Source organism: Peromyscus californicus, unplaced genomic scaffold (assembly GCF_007827085.1).
Source record: "Peromyscus californicus insignis strain IS unplaced genomic scaffold, ASM782708v3 Scaffold_9__1_contigs__length_137607984, whole genome shotgun sequence".
Classification (NCBI taxonomy): Eukaryota; Metazoa; Chordata; class Mammalia; order Rodentia; family Cricetidae; genus Peromyscus; species Peromyscus californicus.
The window spans coordinates 48,676,394-48,684,210 of record NW_026294617.1 but is presented as its reverse complement, the minus strand read 5'-3'; the positions used below and the strand labels follow the sequence as shown (position 1 = coordinate 48,684,210).

At 35.9% G+C, this 7,817-nt stretch overlaps 1 pseudogene; it reads right to left on the bottom strand.

The window, feature by feature from the left end:
* Positions 1-231: 231 nt before the first annotated feature.
* LOC128106584 (peptidyl-prolyl cis-trans isomerase A-like) lies at positions 232-7,236 on the bottom strand (annotated as a pseudogene).
* Positions 7,237-7,817: the final 581 nt, after the last annotated feature.

Sequence of the window (7,817 nt, the reverse complement as noted above, 5' to 3'; positions counted from 1 at the left end):
AAAATTCAACCTTTATCTTTTATTTTATTGTTTGTTTTCTATAAAGGGGATAGAAGATCTTTGCACAAATGAGAAAAAATGTCTCAAATATTTGCATTTTTTCTTACTTAGTTTTCATTCATAATCATAAACTTAACTCCGAAATCCAGATAGATTTGGAGGGTATTGAGGAAAATGAGGTACTCAAAAAAACTTCAGTGGGACCAGATGGGGTGGAAGTGTTCTCCTGAGCTACAAAAAGAATGGTCTAGTGGATAAGAGCCCACGAATCAAAAATAGTTGTCTGCAGTTGGCAATGGTGATCATCTTGATGGTCTTGCCATTCCTGGACCCAAGACGCTCCATGGCTTCCACATGTTCATACCTTCTTTCACCTTCCTGAAGACCACATGTTTGCCATCCGGCTGCTCAGTCTTGGCGGTGCAGATAACAAACTGGGAACCATTGAATTTGGTCCCACATTTGCCATGGACAAATATGCTTGCAGGACCCGTATGCTTCAAGATGAAGTTCTCATCCTCAAATTTCTCCCTGAAAATGGACCAGCCACCAGTGCCATGACGGCTTATGAAGTCACCACCTTGGCACATGAATCCTGAAATAATACTGTGAAAGGAGGAACCCTATTCAAGTCCTTCCTCTCCAGTACTCAGAGCGTGTGTTTTCTGCTGTCTTTGGAACTCTGTCTGCAAACAGTTTGAAGAAGATGTAGTGAAGGGCTCACCAATGGCTGTAGTGTCGATGGAGTTGACCATGGCTGTAGCAAGTGGCAACAGGGAACAGTGGTGTCTACAAAGACATATTTGTATTTTCTATGGATAGTTTGTGTTTAAAAATATGTAAGCATGGGCTGGAGAGATGGCTCAGAGGTTAAGAGCACTGACTGCTCTTCCAGAGGTCCTGAGTTCAATTCCCAGCAACCACATGGTGGCTCACAACCATCTGTAATGAGATCTGGTGCCCTCTTCTGGCCTGCAGGCATACATGCAGACAGAACACTGTATACATAACAAATAAATTAAAAAAATGTAAACATGCACGTATTTTAGTATCATTTCCACCTTAAATCATTTTCAGTTAGTGCAAAAATATTCTACCCAATGAGACTATATTATGCTACATTAGAAAAGTTATTTTCAAATATCTATTTTTCTAACTTGATATTAATATACTATAATTTTTATGATATGACTTATTATATAGTTTATTCTTGCAATTCTTCCTCAAGATAAAATGTCTTATCAGGAAAAACTAGTAGGTTTTTGTAGCAGGAATCTTAACAGTTCTTACTAATAAAATCAAACCCGGGGCCATGCTGGATGGTCAGAGAGACAGAACAAGCCACAGCTATCTCACTTTGCCAATTCCTCAGCTGGTCCTGTTTCCTCAGACTGGAAGCTTCTGTGTCCTCATCCCAATGGCTCTCAGCTGAACTGCTGCTAGAAGCCTGAATGCTTAACCAGGCCAAATGCCTAACCAGCCAAATGCTTCTAGTTTCTGGTCCTCACGCCTTATAAACCTTTCTGCTTTCTACCACCACTCCCTGGGATTAAAGGCTGCTTTCTGGGATTAAAGGCATGAGTCACCATGCCTGGCTGTTTCCAATGCGGCCTTGAACTCACAGAGATCCAGAAGGATTTCTGTCTCTGGAATGCTAGGATTAAAGGCATAAGTGCCACCATTTTCTAGCCTCTGTATCTAGTGGCTGTCTGTTCTCTGACCCCATATAAGTTTATTAAGATGCATAATATTTTGGGGAACACAATACCACCACAGGTTTTTCCAAAATATTTTAGTTGTATTATACAGGACATTCCAATATCAGCCTCTTAACTATTTTAAGCTAAACAAAAGGGGTACATTTGGTTGCCTTTTGTTGTTGCTGTTGTTAAGTGTATTGCCTAATAATTTATTTTATTAATAATAATCTTTATTTTTAAGAATTTCATATTTATATACTAGGAAATAGGATCATATCCATCTGCAAATTTCTTGATTCCCCAAATAATACTCCCCAACAGTTTCTACTTGCAACTTCAGATCTTTTTTTTTTTTTTTTTTTTTTTTGGTTTTTCGAGACAGGGTTTCTCTGTGTAGCTTTGCGCCTTTCCTGGGACTCACTTGGTAGCCCAGGCTGGCCTCGAACTCACAGAGATCCGCCTGGCTCTGCCTCCCGAGATCTTTTTTTTTAAAACTCACCACATTCATATGTGTTGCCAATATGTGCATTGATTCAAGGATACCCCCTGGAGCACAGCAAACCTACCAGTGACCACTTCCACAAGAAGGAATGATTTTCCTTTGCACGTGTCACCCACCACTAGTTTCTGAGTTAGCAGTAAGTCCTGGAGAGCACCTCTTTCACATATGCTGGGAATTTGGCTGCCTATATTGTTCACATATCACAAACGTAACCAAAGCAACCAGAAAACTAGAAAGGAGCCTTGGAGAAGGGATAGGGTAACACATGAAGAGCAGATAGTAGATTGTGGGTAAGACAAAAGTAAGGAGGTGGAATACTAGGGGTGGGAATCATTAAACAAGGAGGGGCCCAGAAGTACAGGGGAATTCTGGGAAAAGGAAGGAGGACTAACTCAAAAGAAGGGTTGTGAAAAGTCATATGACAGCCTACTAGCCCAGAAGTCAGTTAAATATATATTGGAGGTATAATAGAATACATGTGATAGGAAAGAAGAGATGGGAATACTAGAGTAACAGGACTAAGAGGAAAAGAATGGGCGCAGGAGAGAAGGCAATGGGGAGATGGGTTGACCAAAACTACGGCTATATGTAAAATGTGTAATCAAACTCACTATTTAGTAAGCTCATTTCAAATTATAACGCTTTACAAAAGTGTTTATATATAATCACCCTGCCCTGCATGAGTGTGCAATGACATTCTCAGAATACATGGATTATCAAGTTAAAATTAAGTGTAAGGTATTGGATGCCATGGTGAGGGAGGCCTCCAAAATTAAGTTACAATTTCTTAGAGTACCAGGAATAATTCCAGAGATGAGCTTTTTACAATATTAATTTAATATTTAAGAATACTCCTAAACAAAACTGTGCTCAAATTTACTTGTATATGGACAATCTCCAGTGGCCACATGAGATGCAACAAAAAAGTGATAAACAGTATAATTACTTAATGGTTCTCAGTTCACTTTTTAAGATTGACAGATGTGCTTCCAAGAGTTACCTTTTCCCAACATTTCTGTTTCTTTTTTAAATTTGCCTTTGAATCAGTGACTTTCTTGTGCCTTTGAATCTGTTGAGAAAAACAATTAAATATGCTCATTTACTTTCCTACAAGCCTTATATAAATCATTCTGTCTAAAACAGATTTTACTTTTAAAAAATCCCACAAAAGACATTAAAATTTAATCTCTTTTAATTATTATTTTTAGATTACAAGACAGTTACATTTCTTCCTTTCCTTTTCTTCCTCCAAACCCTCCCATACACACTTCCCACTCCCTTTCAAATTCGTGGTCTCTTTTTTCATTCATTGTTATTGCGTATGTGTGGACTTAGTATCCTAAACAATACTTACAATAAAAATTTTAGATAGTATGATAGAGTAAGTCATAACTGGAAGAGAAACTCAAGCCCGACACAGTAGCACAAGCCTGTAATTCTAGCACTGGAAAAATGAGACAGGTGGAGCTGAAGCGCAGGGTCAGCCCAGGCTTTATTAGAAAGAAAAGAAAAGGATAAAGGGGAGATAAAAATAAGAAAAAAAAACATAGAGAGTGTCAAGGGGGATTTAAAAAATATATAAGAATTGGTTTAGCTTAAAATAATTATGCTAATTGCTTAGATAATCAGATGACTTAAAAGACATGACACACACAGAATTCAACAAATAAATATTGGATACTGTCATCTTAATGGTAATATTTTTAGATACTCAAGTGTGAACAAGTTCTGCAGATAGATGTAGGACTATTAAACCATTTTATTTGGCCAGGATTTTGATGTTATACATTATTGCATAGAACAATAAGAGAAAATGAACAAAAGTACAAGCACTCAAACCACACTCATCCATATTCAAATCCAAAACTAAACTAGGCAGCAGGATGAGTTCAATTCCTAATTTTATAGCTGGGCCAGAGACCTGAGTGTTCTTCCAGGTACAATGACTTCAATGCTTGTTTAATTTATTCATCTAATTAATTAAAGTATTAGTGATACTCCTTTGTGCACAAGTGAAAAATCATCACTTATATTGAGTAAAACATTCTGAGATATTTTAAGAACCCTACTATTCTCAAAGGGAAACATTGTTCTTGTTTTCATGATATCTTATTTTGTTCTCTGATTTCTCAATTGTTTTTTGTGTTTCTTTTTTAACCCAGCTTGCCAGGGAAGTAGCATTTTATAATAACTGTTTCTATTGCTAAGGTGCCCACATCTCATCCTGACTATCAATCAGAGTTCAGAATGAAAGACAAATGGACATCCATTTGAACCTTAGTGTGAAACAAGTGATGTTTGAGTGAATGGAAACAGCCTGGCAACATCTTGCAGTTTTTACCATAGGTGAGTGAATAGGAAACACAACAATGTTATTACTGAAGCTAAGAACTTTGTCAAAGGCCAGACATGTTTTATTTTGTTAGTGAAAGAGAAAAATATTCTATTTACTGTTATTATGCACAATCATAATACAGTGGTTCAAGAGTTCACTGGTGAGCGAGAGAATTAAATATGAGTGCACAGGAAGAGTTTCCTCGCTCTACAAGACATAGGCTTAGGTACTTGTACAGGAAAGTATATTTCCTCAAGCATAGCAATTGGATTAACTCATGTTTTTTTTATTGAGTTTTTTATTTTGAATGGAATGCTTTATCATCTGGTTCCTTCAGCCTTTCATAATAGAACCTTCCTGTTTCCCGCTGGATTTCAGCATAGGTGATAGTGTTAACTTAAATGTATTTAAATTGACTGTCAAAACATGACTTAGTAAAAATCCATTAAAATAATCTCCCAAATGCCCTGATGCATTAAACATTTTAAGGTACACCCATATTGCAGGAAGGGAATGTGTTTATCTTCATTTTATGAATAGTCTTCAATGGGGAAAAAAAGAAGCCCAGAAATTGACAGCTGGTCCAGACAGAATTTCCAGAGACTGAGTGTATGCTTGCACCGAGCTTTTGTTCTGTTTGTATGGATAATAATATGGTCCCTTAATTAGTTTTGGAAGGCATCTATTGTAGACTGAATGTTATCTGGCAAACACTCAAAAGATGCAAGTTTACAATTTCTTTTTCTCTTTGGTTGAATATTCCTCAAGAAGTGAATTTTAAATATTAGAAACAACTATTTTCTTCATAAAACATTAAAATACTGTAACAATAAAATACCTTTTGCCATTCTATTTAATTAAAATCTAGCTTTTGAAGACTCAAGTACATATAACTTAGAAAAAATATGAAATAGCTAATATACAAATTAAAAAGTACCAACAAAAGCAAGATATCAAAGATCTACTCATAGCATAAGTTTATATAATGAACCTTCTAAAATGCCTATTTACATATTATGAATTACTCTCTTCATCATTGTGGATGTTTTCATACAATATAATTCCCATATATAATATCTGGTAAAAAAGAAAGTGTTCTTGAAATAATATTTGACAATCACTAGCTTTATTAGTTATTTAACAGCACTAACAAATTATTTTCAGTCCTTTGTATCTTTTTGGCACCAATAATCCCCACCTGTATAAAGGCACAAAACTTACTGTTTGTATTATACGAAATGTTTTTGAATATTTATATAGCATTCATTGTATTCATGGCAGTCCTTTATGAGATTCAGAACTTACAAAGGTTAATAGGGACTCTGTCATCAATGAGCCTAGAGTACATAGCCATTAAAGTACCTATGTGGGAGTCATTTCACAAAAACGAAAATCGTTGATAGTTACAGTCCAGGGGGTAGGAAATTTTTACTTGGGAATGATTAAACCTTGTGTTGAACAGAATTCATAAAACAGGTGGAGAGCATTTGGGTTCACTGTCTTGCACAAAGGGGAGCAAGTGGCGGGGGCACCTGCAACAAGTCCAGGAAGGTGAATAGTGAGATGTATCTGGAAATGGAACAGAGTAGTAGCAGTTGAAAAAACACATCACAGAAAAGCCTTCAGTGCTTGTGTGAAGCATGGGATCTGTATTCAGTGAAGAAAAAATCATGACTTTTAAGAAAGAACTTGTAATCAATAGTTTAGTGAATGAAAGTACACTTTGAGAGGGCAAACAGCCATAAAATAAATTCATTGTTTATAAATCACTTTTTCCTTAGGTAAACTTCTTAAAATGTGTGAATTGCATGATTATCAGCGACATGAACAAGCTGATGGAAGTACATTTAGATGCAGAAATGTGTACGAATAGTATCAGCATACAATGAGTTCTGGAAGCAAAACCATACGCAGCACCCAAAACACGTAGTGATTGCAGAAGATGATTGCAAATTTTAAATATAACGCTAGCAATTTTCCATGCGGAAAAAAAATTAGTGAAGTGAAATATAAGCGAACAATTATCTGTAGGCAGAGTGGCACTCATCTCTCCAATTACAAGTTATAGCATGTGTTGTTCCAAAGCATGTATATTCATATCTCAGGTGCGTAGGCTCTGAAATTTCAGGTGCATCTCTGAGTAGAGGCATTGTGTTCTACACTGCTTTCGTGGTCAATAATTATAGCTAGTTTCATGCTTTTTAATGAGGTAAATTATCCACAAACTTTACATGAATCAAATTTCTGTAATTTCAAGAACATCAAAAATTCTACTCCAAACTCTTCAAGATTTGCATCATTGACTGATATAATTACTTAGTTTTGTCTGCTTACTGAAAAGTAGTTGCTACCTGAGAAGTGTGATAATAGCTAATTTTGTTCACTACACTTTAAAAATTATAGACTGTTAGAGAAAAATATAGGAATTTTCAAATAATGTGGTTCACCAAAGGCCTCCTATGGGAGGAAAGTCCCACAAATTATTTGAGAAAGAGGGTTCTGTGATGAAATAAATTAGGAGACTACTCTGTATAATATTTTCTTTCAGGTGGCTTTGGTTAATTTTAAATGTCAAATTTCCACAATTTAGAGTTACCTAGGAAAAAGATCTGGAGTAAATGTCTTTTTCAGGTTGGTCTGTGAAATTACCTTGTCTATTTGAAATTACCTTGATTGCTGATTGCTGTTGGAAGATCCATGACATTGTGGACAGCAGCATTCCCTAGGTAGGTAGTAGGCAGTCCTATTTATATAGGACTAGACTGGACAGTAGAAAAATAGATGAAGCGTGGGTATACTTGTTTCTCTCTGCCTTTAGTAGAAATAGAAGGTAACCTTCAAGTTCCAGTATTGACTTCTCTACTATCGTGTACTATAACTGTGGAAGTGCAAGCTGACATAGCCCTTTCTTGCCCTGAATCACTGCTGGTCAGGGTGTTTTATGACCACAACAATAAATGAAACTAGAACAGATGGAACATATGCATAGCTGCTGTATAAGGCCTAGAGAAGGCAACTAGAAAACATCATACCTTAATTTCCTTTAAACCCCAATTTTTAAGTTATGTATAAAGAATGTCCTTCAATTTACATAATTAATGCTGAAACATTTCAATAGAGACATGCCTTGTAGTCTATAATACAGAGAAATAAAGCCACTTGAGATGGTAAGAGTCAGGATTTGCATTCTGACAGTTCGTCATTACCTCTGTTGTTTGGATAATTATATTGATTCTGAAACATTGGTTTCTTTGTCTTTTAAAATACTGTACTTAATATA